We start from the raw sequence: 18396 nt of genomic DNA, 5'->3' as shown, positions 1-18396 counted from the left end.
GCAACCTCTTCGGGTGACAGCCATTCAAAGTCTCCGAATGGGAGTGGTTCACGCATCACTGTGCCATAGAGTCCATTTATGTCCATGTAATGAATTATTGTCTTTGGTTTTTCGGGATCGTACTGATCTGTCCCTGGGACATTTGCAGTGGCCATTCGCGTTGAACACTGGGTCATACCACCACGCAGGCCCCGTTCAATTAACAGATAGGCATCGGGATCGTGGATTAAATCCAGATTAATCCGGCTCATTTTTAGTGCGCAAGACATGCTTAGTCCCGGGAGTGACACGAAATGAAGTGGTTCAATTTTGTGCGTCTCCAACGCCCATATTCGGAAGTTTTGAAACACGTCTGCCAGAAGCAATGCGTCCGTCAGAAGGTACAAATCCGAGTACTCGCCCAGGCTCTTCAGTTGAAATTTTTCAAACACATTTTGCGCATGGCGGTAATCTTCCTCGCTCACTTCTGATCCGTTCAGTTGGTTTAAAGAACTGGTCACGTGATGGCAAACAGGGCTCGTCGTACGTTCAAAAGAGGTAACGTTAGTTATAACAGAAACCCTTTACGTACAACCAACCTGAAGTAGTCCTCCTCTGCGAAAAACTGACGCAGACACCTGAAGTTAGATTCACCTTTGTCACATAGATTTTTCGTCAGTGTGTCGAGACTAGCATTGAGGAAGCTTAACGAGTCTATGAAGCGGAACACACCAATGTCTATAGCCTTAAACTTTTGACAACTGGAGGCTATCACTCTGATGTCTGTCTCCGAAGCAGGTGCAGATGAGCTACTATGAATCCGAGGTCATAATTGGCATTATGTGCAATGATGGCACTTTCCGTGGTATCCGCAGTTTCAGATTACATCCCTGACACAATGATTGGCGAAATTCTCCACTTACGTGATCATGGTCTCGCACTTTCTGCTTCTTAGTGAATGGTTCTTTACAGATGTTACAGTGTGTGGCTTCAGAATGTTCGAGTTCGTCTCCTGGGGTCATTTGCAAGGGCACAGTCTCGTGCAACATCGCATACAGCTCATCATGCAAATTACGCAATAGTTCCATGAAAACGGAAACGCAGTCTGCACCACGGTAAATATGTTTCTTCAAGACATACGAATCGCACGAGCGTATGACGAGGAGACAGAAGGATGAAGGGATGTGTTCCTCGTAGACATTCCGCCTCCCGAACCGGTGATAGTACACTCTCAAAGTCGTATACAACAGTAGAAGGGAACTTCCGACATCAAATGCTCTCCGGCAAACGACAGTGTCTCACCCTTCTTTGGAAAAATAGTCTTGGACACTTTTTGTTGTTTACACATTAGTAGATGATCGGCGAGTACACCCGGGGTGGTGAAACCCATCGTACACCGTTTGCAGTGAAAATAACCAGGTGTGTGAACAAAGCATTGAAATTAGTAATGAGTACAAAATGGAAGTCAATCAGCAGTAGGTCGACATGCTTCTTGCACTGGTCGTCAACAACCTTAATCGGGTAAACATATTTTTCATCTTTGTCATAACCGTACACGTTAATGCTCACATCGTTCTGCTTCTCAAACATTTCTACATCTTTCGGGAACACTACAGGAAACGTCTCGGGAAATACATATTGAGACAGGTATGACCTGTAGGATGAAGCTCTGCGTCTGTAAGAACCCTTTGCAGGATGTAGACCGGCAAGTACGCAAAATGCGAAACACATGTTCTGTTCACTATCCTCGTGAAGGTCGACATTCAGAAGACACCGACACTTTTTTTTCAATTCGTTTGGCAATTCAAAGTCGGTACAACCAATGAGCTGTGGTGCGAGACGACCGACATGAAGAATGCAGGCGTGAATTCGAAATAAGAAAAATCCCGACCCTTGCATTTCAAGCTTTTCTAAATTGTTGGTGACTTCAGTGCCTACTTCAATGACAGCACGTTCTACGTCTCGTTCCGACCACAGCGTATGCACACTCGAAGGAATAAATTGAGTGACAAATATGATCTCATCCTCAGGCGTATGTCGACCGAGTTCCGCCTTCAGCAAAACATAAAGCGTAACGGAAATCCGAAATGTCGAAGTACACCGGCAAGGTAGCGTCCGTTTTCATGAAAGAATGTGCTGACATCCTGCCCGTCGTCGTCTCTGTCATGTAGATGAAGCTCATAGCGGTTGGTATAGTTGCGGAGCGTACAGAGTGTCTCACAAAATGGGATACAGGGTGTTGCAAGGTTATGAACGTTAGCCAGATGAACTTGAAGTCCCAGCGCTGTTGTGTAGTGCTGCCGATCGGCCGGAGGACAAAGGTGGCATGTCACCATTTCTTTTTATTTTTTTACTCGGATTGACCGAACACGATGTCTGGCGAAAGAAGACGTTTCCCCTCTTTTCCAACTCGCTCTTTCTTCTCCATCCAGAGCCCGCTCGTGTTCCTCATGTCTTCGATGTCTTGAGTGCTTAGTTTATGAAACCGAGCTGGAAGGAACACCTTTACGTGCTCGTGATCCTTCATAATTTCTACGTAGACCGCCTCGCCATACCTCGTTTCAATTTTGTTAACATCAACCACATCATACTTGATGTTTTTAGGAATTGTCGCCATTTTTTGAAACTCTCCACATTTCTTTAACTTGTCAAGTTTATGCAAGATCGACGAAGACATGATGCTTACTTGTACACTGATGCAATGATGACGACGATGATCCTTCGGACACGTTGGACCGACTGAAAACAAAAGGAGCACATGTTAGAACACTGCAAAATATTTCATCATTCTGAACACCATACCTCCTCAGAAGGAGGTTCGAGAGTGAAGGAGCTGAGCGTCAGACAGTTCTTATATAAGAAGTTGCCAGCATGGCAACCTTGAGGAGTCTTCTTTTTTTTTTACATCGTCAACTCTGCAGTCGAACCTACCTTTGCAGTTTGCTTTTTTTCCCTGCAGTTTGCAAGCACGGACTTGTTTATCTAACGAAACGTATCTTGACCAGACTTCATTCCCTTGCACGAAATGACAGTGATAGCACCTTTTAGGTTCGTGACGCCTGCCTCGGTGTCAATTTCAGGGGCTAGTCAAAGTGGGGAAATCCACCTTCGTGGCACGACTAATTAACACAGGGCTGTCCTCTTTGACAAACCGTTCAAGCAAATATGGTATATCTATCTTTATAAGCAGCCGGTATTCGATACTCTTCCTGAAGTAAATTTCAGTCAAGACATCCCTGCAGATCCGGAGAATTATAGCCACTCATTATTTATATTTGACGACTGTTTAGCCGACCGACAAAGACTCAAAGAAATCTGCAAATTTTATATCGCTGGGTGTCACCACCTGTCAATCACGGCTGTGTTCATCTCGCAATACCTGTTCGTCAACGACCCTTTGTATCGCACAATACAATTCAATAGCACGGCTCTCGTTTTATTTCGTTCACCACGCACTACAGACCAGCTGCGTATGCTGTCCAGGCAGATTTTCGGGCGAAATGATTTGTTGCCCACGATATATAAAGATGCCTGTCAGAAACCATACTCATACTTAGTTATCGACTTGTCTCAACAGAGCAACGATCACTATAAGGTGTGGACCAACATTTTCCCGGATGATCACAGACAGATCGTATACAGGTCATGAAAAGGCTTAACAAACACATTCGTTTCCTTCGTATGATCGCTGAAGCAAAGACAGGGGAAGATCGTTACAACCTGATTCAACATGCCAGCAGGGAACAGCTACGAACAATCAGGGAGATTTGTATGAACCTCTGCAAAGGAAACATCGACGTACCGGCGAAAGTTAAAAAGCAATTGCAGCCTTTTGCAACACCCATTAGGACACTGGCTTCCAGGCAAGACCGTGCAGATGTGAAGAAAATTAAACGGATTCTTCATCAGTCCGGCGGGTTTTTGCAATTTTTGTTGCCCCCCTTGTTAGGTCTCGTTTCAAGTTTAGCGGGCAAAAGCATCGCAAAAGCAATCGGCATTTAAATAATGCAGAAATACGAGCTTGTTCCCTATCGGGAAAGCACTATTCCGTCGATATTGAATAAACAGGAGCCTGATGATATCAAGGCCAAGGAGATCATCCAGTACTTGCACAAGCTATTGCATCCTCCCGCGAACACATTAAGACAGCCTAGTGCAGCAGGTGAGGAGACAAATCATGTGGCATCGACAAGAGAGCAGACACAGATTCAAGCGGACGAGGAGGAAGATGCCATCGTTAATTTTATGAGCAGCGGCTACAAGATGAGAGCAAGCCAATTACTGCGTTTACTAAAACCCGTGCTCGGCTGGAATAGTAAAACGTTTGAGCTCATTGTCAATGGTGAACAAATACCAAATACCAACGTTGTAGACCTTGTTTATTATTTGGTCACAAGAGCGCGAAATGTGTGGCGACCCGCGTATCTCGAGAGGATCCTACCACTATTGGTCAAGCTAAATATACCGACACTTATCGTACATCCATCTCGACTTGAAAAGGAGACTGCAGAGCCATCAGCCGGTAGTCCTACGTTTACACCTGAGACACCTCGTCGACGCATTTCTCCGGTTATCACAAGAGCGGCTAAGAGACTTCGAGAATGGAACCGGTATTGAGCACGTTGGAAACGCAACAGGAACACTGTGGTTACCTTCGGGACGAAAACATTCTGGTGCATTTTCCCGCACGACACAGGAAGAAGGCCCTCGCCATTCTGCAGATGCTAAAGACCGTATTTGCGATAGATGAAGAGGGAAGGATTATCTGTCATTCTCGCGTTGTTCCAAGTAGTTCCGTCATCGAGCTTATAAAATACGAACTGCACAATCGATCGCCCTCTTGGTACAAAGGTGACGTGGCAGCCGTTATAAATGCCTACTTGTCATTCGATGGACTTCGTGTTCGTGGAAGAAAATTGTGCTAATGGCTGCTTACGTGGACGTATACCATCCTGGTGCTCTAGGTGGTGTTCAACGACTCGCACGAGCGATCGGTGAAAAGCCGGCGAAGGTTGCCAAGTTCCTGGAAACCAGTGATGTGTACTCTCTCTTCAGAGAACTTAAGCGACCACGTCAGTTCCGGAAGACCATCGTTTTGGGTGTGAAGGATATATTCCAAATAGATTTGAAAGACCTTCAGAAACTGTCGAGATACAACAAGGGTTTTCGCTATCTTTTGTTTTGTATCGACGCATTTTCTCGTATGCTTGCTGTAGTGCCTGTGCAGAATAAACGAGCAGCGGAAATTATACGTGGACTGAGACTCGCTTTTAGACGTATTGGGACTCCGAGACTGATTCATTCAGACAGAGGTACAGAGTTCACCAATAAGTCAGTCGGAGCATTTTTAAATCAAAAGGGATATCTCTCTTCCACACTAATTCAAATACGAAAGCAAGTATTGCAGAACGATCTATTCGAAGTCTTATGACGCCACTTTATCGTGCTTTTGAATATCAGGGACATAAATCGTACTTGAAAATTTTACAGCCTCTGGTCAAAGCATATAATCATCGTGTTCATAGAACTCTGTCGGCACGACCTGTGGATGTCAACAAAGAAAATGAGCATTTATTTAGACAAAAGCTCTATCCTACTCCGAGCAAACCCCCAGAGAAGCCACGTTTTCGCGTTGGCCAGCTTGTCAGAATAGCAAAGTCTAGACACCAGTTAGTCAAAAGTTATCTTGGTTCGTTTACGCGTGAAATTTTTGTGGTGAGAGCAGTCAAGATTGGTTACCCGAATACCTATCTCTTACGTGACCAGCAGGAAGAACCTATTGAAGGTCAATTTTATGCAAGCGAATTAACACGTGTGCAGCCTGGAAAGGGCCACCGCATTATAAAAAGACACGTTCGGAATGGAAAGGTGCAGTACCTGTTGCAACCTTCTGGAAGTCGTAGAAGGACTTGGGTTCCGGAGAACTACCTGCCACCACCGACGACGAAATGACTGGCGATCACTGGTCCGATGTCGAACAGCCAACCAACGCTGGCGATTCCTGGTCCCAATCGGGTGATGATGTGTGCGGCATGCGGGACGTTACCCAGGATCATCAACTCCAAGGAAAATGTCGCCGTCCTCATACCTGTTGGAATGACGTGTTAGAATGCGGTTCATCGAAGTCAACGGACGGCACAGTGCTCGTCGCAGCATTTAAGATAACCAGAGACATTTTCCTGTTCCAGTCCCTGCCTCTGAACCTTCCCACGAAAAAGACTGTGTGGGAGTCTTCAAAAACAATGTATGCCCGGGTGCACAGGAAGTGTGAGCACCTATCCGACCACCCGTTCGACCTGGTCTCCGAATGGGGAAAACAGATGAGCTCAATATTCAGCTATTACGGTGATCGTGACGTCGACGTAATGCAACTGGTGGCCGAAAGTCTATGTATCATGTACTACGCAATGAAGACTGGCTACCATTACCTGGCTGTGTACATAAACGACATGACAATTGACCTGTTGCAAAATAGGTTGTCACCCAAAGACGCTTACCAATAAATATTGAAATCCATGACGAGTTGTCTCATTTTACTGTAGGTCGTCATGGTAAATAGATGTCCGGAGATGTTCTGCTACACCTTGTCCTTTCTGAGTGCTGTTTCCCTGTTCGTTTTCGTAGCTACAACAGAATTTACAAAACCAACACTGAAACAGGGAAAATGCACTACCGTGACTCAGATTGACCATAACATCTACGTCCACCGATGTCCAGCTGCAGTAACTGCCGTACGCCTTTGGCTCAGCAATGGTCATCCGACGAGATACGGAGTAAATCTGTCGCAAAATGATACACGTCAACTATGGCATTGCTTGAAAGAAGCAAATGTCGCGCACAATTATTATAACTTCGAGTGCTCGAAGCTATGTGAAATAAGCTTCGAACCCAGGCAAGTAATAGAACGATGTCCCGGCAATGTGTACAATATTGCAAGACTCATTGGGAATGGAAAGCACAGCGGTTACGGTATCACTCTTTCGAAATCGGCTACCATGTCTCTGCTGTCTCATCTGAGCGAAACAATAAAAAGAATTTAAAACAAATACATGCCCGCATTTCATTTAGCTATAAAATACACTGTAACACAAGAAATGGTTTGAAATACTCACATCACTTGGCTCTTACGTGGCACACTCACTGCTGGAAGCTCGTACGTGGCAGACAGCGTATACCACCAGTCGAAAATTCATCTTGCGAGGGCGATAACGGTTTCTTTTTTTGTGTGTGTGTGGTTGGTGTTCCCAAAGAGCGTTTGGAAAAAGCCAGACGGGTGTTTCGCGGTTGTGTTATCATACCAAAAGAAGAAGAAAAAAGAGCGCGTCGGCAAGAGGTATCGCATTTCACATGCTGCTCCTGCGAAAGGAGAAGCTGTCCACGATGCATTCACGTGATCCTTCCTTCCCTTGAAATAAAACAAAAATGAAGGGTCTTATAAGCTAGCTGTCGACGACTGAGACCGATCAGACCTTCATCGACGACGCAACTTTGAAAGGATGTGAGTATACCTCTTGTCTTTATGCCTTTTTTTTTGTTATTTTTATTTCGAAACCATCACAGCTGGTAACCGCAATACGTAGTCATGCAATGCTTCTCGATTCGTTGTATGCTGTTGTCGCAATGCGCAACACAAGTTTTGAAATGTGCGTGTATAGAACACCTCTATTTTATTGTGATTGTTGTCACTGGGTTATTTACTTCCAAACGTCGTACTCCTATGCAAATGCATGACACAGTAACAGAGACATATCGGAAAGTGGAAAACGTTAACCGATTCTTTGATAATGCTGCTTGTTGTTGTTGCGTGACACCTGATCGAGATTTGAGTCATCGTAGACTTTGTCCTGATTGAGAAGAGCATTCACAGGATGTTTCGTTTTCCCTTTGTTTTTGCAGATTGCTACTGTACAAGGATGAAGTCAAGCAAGACTCTAGTAATTTGTAACATATCTTTCGTTAGTTGTATAAAAGAGTAGTAAAATAATGTGCTGAAATAAAAAAGGAATATATACAGTGTTGTCTGGTCTCTGATGTACATCATTATTTGAGTGTACTTATCAAATGGGGGGAAAAAATCATGCTGTGACGCGGCATTTATTTTTTTGTCAAATGAAACCGTAAGTACAGACGGTCAAAAGCTTGAAACTAGAGGGACATCTGGTAACCATTCAAAAACCTGCGTTGACGTTGTCACAGCGAAACTAGCGTGCTGCGGTTTGAAACCGAAATTACAGTCGGTCAATAGCTTGAAACCAGAGGGCATCTGGCAACACGTAGGAATTCGAAACTGAAACCAGAACTACACGTGGAGCAACCAAGCTTGGCGTCCATTCATTTAAAACCGAAACCGAAACTACAGACGGCCAGAGCTTGAAAACTAGAGGGCGCTTGGTGGGAACCGAAACTACCTGGCGCTCTGACGCGGCAACCAAACCAGGTGACGGACTGACTTCAACCCGATCGGAAAAATACTATTAAATGTCATCAGATGTTATTGCCTGTTATTAAATGTCATTTGTGTGTTATTACATGTCATTTGCGTGTTATTACATGTCATTGCGCGTTATTACATGTCATTGCGTGTTATTAAATGTCATTAAACGTGCATCCAGGTGCCCATCAAACACTATCGACACGTGAGTTCCCATTGTTTACCCGAGTTAACCGTTACCTTATCCTGGCGGCGCATGTTATTGAAACCTGGGAACCCATTGTTCACACTATCGATACATGATTTCCATTGTTTTCTGATATATCTTATCGTGCGTGTGCGTGTCGCATGTAACCTGAGCGGCCCATTGTTACCAAATGCAATATCTATCACTACTAAGGGGGTAAGCTGGTTTGTTGAACACATTACAAAAACCGTGGCGACGTCACACGCAGAAGAAAACAAATGAAAATATAGGCTCGATATTCGTCTCTAGCAGCCGTGAAAGCCGGAGCAAAATAGAAGGGACAAATACACGCAAAGCCTCAAATCGTTTAAGACATTAACGATGAAAGATGAAAGTCACTGTAGAGTCCTGCAGCCTGGCTAACCTTTTCAATGACTTTCATCTCTTAGGCAATTTGAGGCTTTGTATGTATTTGCCCTTCTATGTTGTTCCAGCCTCACAACATCAGTTCTTTCATGTTCAACAGTTGCCGCCTGCGTCGATCCCGTCGTATGAATGTGTGTATGAGTAAGCAAAAATGTAAGAGTGAAAGCAGGATGATTGATAAAGTGTGGCTGGTTTGTCCCTTCAGATGACGCACGCTGGAAACCGCTCAGAAGGCGTGTTAGCTTAGCTCAATTGGTAGAGCCCAGAACCGGTAATCCAGAATATGTGGGTTCGAGTCCTACAGCTGGCTAACCTTTTCGGTGACTTTCATCTTTCACCGTTAATTTCTTAGGCAATTTGAGGCTTTCTATGTGACCCTTCTGTGTTGTTCCAGCCTCAGAACATCAGTTCTTTCATATAAAACATATATCACTGTTGTTTATTGGTAGCATTAATAGTTTAGCTACACATGTACTGACTGATTGTATTGAAAATACTGAGTCACACGTCAGTTACCTTTATAACGCTACATTGCCAATTAGACCAATAGTTGCTGATTGTCTGCTAATTGGGAGGCCAGCTGGAGACCGAGAGACCAAATCGTACAGGAGTTCCCTATGAGAAGTACCAATTGGACTCAATGTCCAAGTCGGAGTGCATGAAACCAAATGCGGCTTCCAATTGGTGCTCAACTACCGACTGGACGATCCAATTGGAACTGAAAAATCCAACAGATTTTAGCATGGGACCTGTTGGGTCCCATTTCATACCAATGACAAATTCCAACTAGACTATGTTCCTTTCTTTCGTTTTTTGTTTGCTGGGTTAAGTGATCCCGGGAGCGAAGGAACTGTTCCCGGAGCTAGAACTTAACGCGCCCAGTGGCGGCACTTACACGAAAAAGTAATTTTCTGACTAACTCGACGCGATGCAAGCTCATTGGTCCTTAGCGAGTGACGTTTTCTCGTTCTTCCAGGCAACGCACTCCAGCTCACTCTCACCATCTTCTCTTGTTATGCATTCTATGGAGTCACAACTAAACTACGCCACGATTTTGAGGTTTTCAACGCACGAGGAATAACGACTAGAACGTACCCAGAACCGTACTACTTTGCTACGTGGTAAATTAACCCCATACACTAAAGTGCGTCGCGCAATGATTAAACCTGCGCATGCCGTGAGAAACACAAGATATACTCGAACACTTCAAGTATTTTCCTCCTCTTTATTTGTTGCAACGTCACAGTGGTTACAGTGGAAGACGTCGTTCCAGATGTCTAAACTTGATTGACGAGTTCGGCATTTTCTTCGCTTTTACATCAGAATGCTGAAACGATAAGGTGCATATTTTGCTCGTTTTGCAGATGACACAATCCTAGGTGCGTTCGTGGATCTCGCCGTCCCTTTTTTCGTTGCATATCTCGCTTACGGTGTCCGCCTTCTTGGTCTCTGTTCCAGGACATGTCCTTGCACATGAAATTCTCCTGGGTATATACTCTTTAGCCTCACTATTCGTTCCACGACATGGCCTGCGCTGACATTTTCTTCGCTGCTACAGCAGAGTCCGCTTAAACGATGAGGTGCATATTTTGCAGGTTTTGCAGATGAAAGAATCTTTGGTACGTTCGTGGATCTCGCCGTCCTTTTTTTTTGTGTGTTTGCATATTTCGCTTACGGTGCCCGCCGCAACGTCTTCTTGGTCTCTGTTCCAGGATATGTCCCTGCAGATGAAATTCTCCTGGGTATATAATCTTTAGCCTCACCATTCGTTCCAGGACATGGCCTGCGCTGACATTTTCTTCGCTGCTATGCAGAGTGCTTCGCTCAAACAATGAGGTGCATATTTTGCAGATTTCGGAGATGAAAGAATCCTTGGTACGTTCGTGGATCTCGCCGTCTTTTTTTTTGCATATTTCGCTTACGGTGTCCGCCGCGACGTCTTCTTCGTCTCTGTTCCAGGATATGTCCTTGCAGATGAACTTCCCATGGGTATATAATCTTTAGCCTCACCATTCGTTCCACGACATGGCCTGCGCTGACATTTGCGTCGCTGTTACAGCAGAGTGCTTCGCTCAAACTTTGAGGTGCATATTTTGCAGGATTTGCAGATGAAAGAATCCGATGTGCGTTCGTGGATCTCGCCGTCCTATTTCTTTTTTCCTTTGCATATTTCGCTTGCTGACATCATCGTCACATTAACTGCCCAACTGCGAAGCGTATATCACGATCTTATCTTATTTCTGTGCTCCGCCATGCCTGCTCAGGAAGTGACAGAGTAGACAGCGTTCTTTTTTGGTCTCAGTTTCCGTGTCCAAATCTCCAACGACTGTGTCGACGAGAGGAATATTTCATGAGCCTTCTGAACGTAGATGACGACTTTGATGACTTCGACGATTTTCTATTTTCGAAGACAACTTTCTCTGGCCCACGGCCCAATCCGCCTGCGCAGAGTCTTCTTTTATAATATCTGCGCAGGCGGTAAAGACGTTCCATTTTCTGCTCCAACGTGGCTGGCGACTTTGCAACTTTGGATGCCAAACCACGCGGAGCTTGTGTAGATGACCTCGGATTCCATGTTGCAATATGTTGAAAGACAATATATGCTGCTGGCGACGTAGATGTATACATGCGACTTTGATCAGTAGTAGAGTAGACGTACACATATTTTGCTCCATTTGATTTAGATATCCAGATGATGACAATCTTGCGTTTGGTAGCGGCATTCAGAGCCTCGTTGGCCGGGTTCGCCGTGGTGTTTCGAACCCGTTACCAGCTCCCACCACGGGGAGGTGAGGTTGAATGCCGCAGTTGTTGGGAGCCAATGAATCCGAGGTCGTGATGGGGTCCGGGGACAGGCAGAAGGTCGAAGTCAGAAAAAAAGAATCCAGAAGCTCTTACAGTGCGTTGAGGTGTCTGATGAGGACCTCAATGAGGTCCATGGGCATGGCGAGTGAGGTATCGTCAGATGAGAGGACGGCGTGAGCGATGGAATGAATGAGGCGTGAGGACTCATCGGCCGTGAGGCGTCGATGGTGGCGGAAGACGACGTACCTCGCGAAATCGAGGCATTCATCCTGCAGGCACAAATTGTCCTGCAGGACGTCGCAGAGGAGGTTGACGGCGGCTGACAAATAACCGTCGACGTTGAGGCATACATCTAGTTCGTTGCGGAGGCCGTGAAACGCCCCCGGGATGCGTGAGACGATACGTCGGTAGTGATGGTGCATCATAATTGGCACCGCGTCCGGTGATGGTCGACGGCCGAAGATCAAGGCGGACAGGAAATTGATGAAGCGACTCATCGTATAGAGCGAGGGCGTCAGCGAGACGAGACAGGTTGAAGGGGTAAATTGAAATGTGAAATTGTGGTCTCCCCGTCTCGTCTTTTGTGAAATGGTGGTTCTTCACTTCACGGTTTGGGTGCGCGACAGTTCAGATTAAATTAGGAGCACGCAATTACGAGGGAAAATGCGTTATTGCTCGACTGGAATGCTGGGCTAGGACAGAGCGCGTGTGTTGGTAACACAAGCTAGGATGGTGCTACAATGTGCTTTGGATATGAGTGTAGTTTCTGAGCTTCTTTTTTTTTTCGGGAGGCACGGTCTTCTCCCTTGACAATTTATTTTTGCCTGAAAGTGGTGACTAAATATAGCTCTCAATCACGATTCCAACAACCTTCTTCGTTCGCCAATTGCCTTTACGTTCTGTTTTATAAACTGACGATTTCAAGTCTGAACTGACAAGGCCATCACTAATAAGCAAGATGGACCGAACAAGATAAAAAGACAAAAAATATGAAACTTTTGCCCCCTACGAGGCGCTCTCTGATAAGTTTAAACTGTCAGCGGAGAGAAAGAGGGAAATGAAGATAAAGTGGATGGCGAATTGTAGTCAAGCAGTGCAGTATTATTCTGTACGTATTTTGAATGCCAAAATAGTGTTTCAGTATCGACATATCATATCTGGCGCTTCGTAACCTGCACCTACAGTCACGGGGCTTTCTATTGTCAGCACTGAATGCATTCTGGAGGGAAGGTAAATTGCCCGGAATCCTGGAAATGCGCACGCGTTGTTCTCTCGCTGAGCCCAGACGAGGTTCCTTCGCAATTTTCCTTATTTAGGCCGGTGAGCCTGACCAGTTTTGTCGAAATCCTCTTGTAGCGCATCATACCTCACACACTCCAGTGGTGACTCCAGAAGAGAGATCGTTTTTCCGCCAAGGAATGTATGGTTCCCGTCGGCATCACTCGGTTGTCCTGGATTCTGTCCGCACCACCGGAAGCAATGGCTCGCAAAAGAATAATGGTGGTTGTATTCGTCGACGTGAAACGGGAGTATGGCACAGCCAGTTGCCTTTTCGTCTTCAATGTGCTTACTTGTGCTTCTTTTCGGCATCAAGGGGAAAGCGTGTGGGCACAGATTTCCTTCGCGGTAGTACCCTGTTCACCCAGACATCTGAGGGAGATCCCGCACCCGTTCCATCAGACTACGGCGTACCACATGGAAGTACTACGCTTCTCTTCAACGTAGTTATGGTAGGGTCTTAAGGACCTGTATCTCATCATAAGCATCATAAACACAGATGTTGCCTACTCCTCCCTGTCCTAAACCAGCGTTCAAATCAATGTACTGTAATACAGGGCCAACCCGAAACAGAGGTGAACTTCAAGCACTCCGGCCGCATTCCAAAAAAAAAAATGTTTCATATCTTGAGTCTAAATAGGACTCGTATCGGATATTAAGCTGATATCAGAACAGACACAAAAAAAAAATGAAGCTCTAACATATATTCCTCGTAATCACGTTCTCATAATTCAGTTGAACTGTTACCCACCCAAAAAGTGAACTGCCGAACCACAGTTTCATCATAGAAGATGGGAAGGGTATACCGCTGTGGATTTCACATTCCAATTTACAGCTTCAACCTGTCTCGCTGACATTCTTGCTCGACGATTGCTCGTTTCCTGTCCTTCCTAGGTGAAAAATATCAAGTTGTTTATGAAACAGATACCCCTTTGAGAAACCACTTAAAAATTTTGCGCTTTAAAATCCACTTGGAAGCCGTTCCACTTTGGAAACCACTTGGTAGTGGTTCCACTTCGGAAACCACTTACATACGCTTTTCCACTTTGGGACCTATTTGCAAGTGGTTCCACTTGCAGAACCACTTGCTAGTGAGTCCACTTCAGTTTTCAGCTTACACTCTACGCCCAGTAACGGTTACGTACCGCACGAACATCAGGTACATTAAAAAAAATCTTCATTCAAGAGGTACGGCGAACGTGATAAAATATGAAGTATCTCGCACGTACCGTTTCGTGCATGAGGTACGTATGCGATACGATGCGCCTTCGCCACGTACGAACGAGATCAGACAAACGTCAAATATTGTCACTTTTTGTCACTCATTTCAAGCTTCCAACCTTACATGGACAAGGGAATCGTGCCGCCAGTGAAGTCCAAACTGAAACAGTCTCACACATTCGCGACGTGCATAAAACACACACACACACAATGAGGTATTGAGCAACACACTATTTTATTACGAAAATACATACCTTGAAAGTGGCACACAGGTTGACACAATAATGGAGGACACCTCGCGCGCACTGTCGGGAAGTGTTTCACAAGTATAGATATGTTTCAATGTCACAAGGTATCGCAGAACGGACAGACAATATGGCTAGCTGCAGACCGCGTTGTACGACATGAATCCCGGGAAATTTCGAGATCTAATATTAAAGTGCAGCATGAAGAAAACCAAATCTGAAATGTTGAAGGAAAAGTTCAGTCACATATTAGTCATGTTCGAACTGTAAGGTGGTCCACTGGCTTACCCTTCCGAGGGAGCTATTCTCGATGAAACTAATGTTGAATTCCAATGGCAGTGTCGGAGCAAGTGGCACACTCCGCAGTGGAGCGGCTTGATCTGGCCTAGAGCAAGTGATCCGAATCTGCGACTGGAACACTTGCGCCCAACTTGGAGTTTAGCCCTGGCCAATCTTCCTTAGTGGATGGTGGCCAGAGACGGAGGAAGAAGAAGAAGAAGATTGTACTCATGTTCCGATACAACGCCATGTTTTGCAACATCAAGGTCCTCCTAACCTCCTAACGTTGCCCTGGTGATGTCTGGCTTATTGCTTTCTTCAAGAAACAAAATTGCTAAGGTACGACGCGAAAGACTAGTCACGGCGAAGACGCGTCGGGAAGCGGCCATGTTGCCGAAGGAGAGACAGGAAATAGGAAGCACGAGCGACAAGTGACACGTCACGTAGAGTTCCGGTTGAATCTGCCTATTTTGGCGGAGCAGTCTGGGTTGCTCCCTGGAGCGACCTTGGCTCGAATGCCGCTCCGAAGCTCCTATTGGAAGACTCCAGAACTATTCCCAATCTGCCAATCGAACAGACCTGCTCTGGAAACGCTCCGAATCTGCCATTGGAATTCAACATAATGCGTATGATAATGCGTGCATTACTTGCACGTCACGAGCTCTTGGGTGGAGTCCACGCGACACGTTCCGCCCGAACGCTCCGCCCATTTCTAGGGACGTTTGTCCCTAGCGAAGTCATTTCCAAGTACATTCTTTGCAGTGGCATGCTCTGTTGTAAGAGAACGTAACGAGGTGGCGCTACGTACAAGATGTAATAAATGTGGGAGCAAAACGCAAGCGAAATCGTAATGCTGCAGTAGAAAAGTTCATGAGAAAGCCGTTCATGAGAACATTTTATTTCCAGCTTTACAGTTTCAGCAAAAACTTGCAGAGAGTCCTTTATGTAGACATGCATGTGAAGATTTCCAAAGCGATACGCTGGCGCCACACCCTACGCTTTGACTTTTTGCAACATTACATCGAGGAGTTGTCCCTAGATTTTCCCTAGCCGGCAGACACAAGCCAACATCGTGTTAGGCCGTACGTCATTTTGACGTAAGCAATGACGTACGACATCACTTTTAACGCAGAAAAGTAAGGCAGCGTAGGGGGTGCATTACTTGGATCAAGGACGGCGGTATGATCGACATAGCATACATACTTTGGGTACTGGCGTTATATCTTGTTCGGCAACTGTTTTCGCGACTCAGCCGTGACGTACACTGCATTTGTTTGGGATAATGAACACCGGTGTATGTTGTTGTTGGTCCGTACTTCACCACATAGCACCGCGCGTTCGATGTGCTTCACCACACAACATCTCCATTGAGCCGTTTCTCCGATGTAACGCCGTGCAAGCAAAGGGATGGTCTCAGTAGTTTACACAGAATTTCTTCCTGCGGGGGGGGGGGGGGTACTTTTACACGCTTTTGACGAAGTATTGTGAAACGTCACAAAATTTAAGGGGGGTCCCTTCCAGATTTTGGGGGTATTAGGGTGCGTGTGTGTAGGGGGGGGGGGGCGGACGTCCTCCCATTCGAAGAACTTGGCAAATGCTGATTCATATCGCTTCAATGCAGCACTGAGACGGGACGAAGGGCGGTTAAAACAAGGAGACAAACGTATCTGCAAACTCACAACTGACAGGAATTTATTTGCGCAGACAAATTTAAACAATCACGAAGGAAAATAGGTGGCGCACTAGCTACACAAAATGCCCCTAGTGTGGTCCACGTGGGCCCCCAAGGTGAACCCCACACTCCACGTTTAGAAACTCTTTTTCTAGGTCAGTCAACGCAAGGGACGGGGCACTGATACAATGTGTCCCTTTTCTGCGAATACAGAAGGCATACAGAAAATACAGAAAAAGGGACACATTGTATCAGTGCCCCGTCCCTTGCGTTGACTGACCTAGAAAAAGAGTTTCTAAACGTGGAGTGTGGGGTTGACCTTGGGGGCCCACGTGGACCACACTAGGGGCATAGAATTTTGTGTAGCTAGTGCGCCACCTATTTTCCTTCGTGATTGTTTAAATTTGTCTGCGCAAATAAATTCCTGTCAGTTGTGAGTTTGCAGATACGTTTGTCTCCTTGTCTTAACCGCCCTTCGTCCCGTCTCAGTGCTGCATTGAAGCGACATGAACTATCACCAACTCCCCCTCTTCCTCCCTTTGATAAACGCTGATTCTCAAGGGAAATACAAAAGGCGTTGGCTATGCGCCTATGCATGGTCACTTCGATGGTCACTGTCGGTGATGGTACACTTGCACAAATTTTGTTCGCGCCCTTCGCGCCACTCGGTTTGTTCAAAATTGCAGCGAAATTTCATGCGCGAGCGCCACCATACTCTCAGGAACTTCGTAATGCAATGCGCTCACGTTCACATATTTTCTTCTCTTTAGCTCTTACAAGTCCGAGCAAATTGTCTCGTCGCAATTAAGTTGCATATTGCTACACTCTTACATATTCCCACAAATATTTCCTTGGCATTGTGCTCTTCCGTTTCCGGCAACGGAATGCAAGGGCGGTTTCGTGAGGCGGTCTCCTAGTGCAACAATGCAACTCCATGCTTAATTGTTTCAGCATTGGTTGCGTGCGCGTGAGGTATCTTCAGGCCTTCTTCGCTCGACCACCAATGATAGCTTGCAAACGAAGTAATGCACGCATTACTTCATCAAGAATAGCTCTCCAAGAAGCCAAGTCAACAGGATCGAGACTGAAATTAGCAGAAGCAGCTCACGACGCAGAAATCACATTCTTCTTCGTTCCCCACCAGAGCCAGAGCCATCCGAGCGAGCACCGTGGAACGCCTGCCTGTTGCAACTTGCAATCGGGCGATAGCAGCGGCGATGGCGGTATCGTGGCGAGGCGAGGCATTGAGTGTCACTTCCTATATGCGCCTGAAGCACTGAACTAGGAATACAATGCTGGGCAGTTTCAGTAGCTCCATTGTATTGCTCTATCCAACCGACGCAACTTTGAAATCGTTCAAATGATACGAAGACATGGATTGGATTGGATTGCTTGTCCTTTCGTGTTTAGTGTTCCTCATGTGGTACCCCATCTGGATCCTGTCTAACCAACTCTGACTTTCAAAGTGGTTCCAGATTAACTCACAAGGCACTGGCCAAACCTACTTTGACTTCGGATTGAACACAATTTAGCCATAAAATGGCTTTATTTACAGCCACTTTGCTGACCAAGTGGTTCCAGTTTAGCCCACAACGTCTCTGACCAACCCACTCTGACTTCTGCTTTGCCAAGATAATGGTTCCATTTCAAACCACATTGCTGACCAAGTGGTTTCACCTTAAACCACTTTGCTGACAAAGTGGTTCCACATTCACTCATTTTGTTGTTCAAGTGGTTCCACTATATCCCACTTGGGATTCCACTTTATTTTTTCACCTGGGTTCTTGTCCGATCTCTTCTTCGCGCGTCTTCCAACGCCAGATGCTGTGCCGACGATGATGTTCCACCATTACCGAAGCATCGTATCTCGAAT

General features: G+C 45.8%; 1 long non-coding RNA gene across 2 annotated transcripts; it reads right to left on the bottom strand.

Annotated features, from left to right (window-relative positions):
• Window positions 1-1231: 1231 nt before the first annotated feature.
• LOC135372245 (uncharacterized) lies at window positions 1232-7599 on the bottom strand. Of its 2 annotated transcripts, XR_010415909.1 has the most exons (5): window positions 7092-7599; window positions 6477-6758; window positions 5857-6067; window positions 2666-2718; window positions 1232-2469 (listed from the first exon to the last, which is right to left on the bottom strand). It is a non-coding gene; the product is annotated as an uncharacterized LOC135372245 (long non-coding RNA). The 2 variants fall into 2 exon arrangements; XR_010415908.1 differs by having other exon boundaries at window positions 1232-2718; window positions 7092-7598.
• Window positions 7600-18396: the final 10797 nt, after the last annotated feature.

This window comes from Ornithodoros turicata, unplaced genomic scaffold (genome assembly GCF_037126465.1).
Source record: "Ornithodoros turicata isolate Travis unplaced genomic scaffold, ASM3712646v1 Chromosome134, whole genome shotgun sequence".
Classification (NCBI taxonomy): Eukaryota; Metazoa; Arthropoda; class Arachnida; order Ixodida; family Argasidae; genus Ornithodoros; species Ornithodoros turicata.
This window is presented reverse-complemented; position numbering and strand designations above follow the sequence as displayed.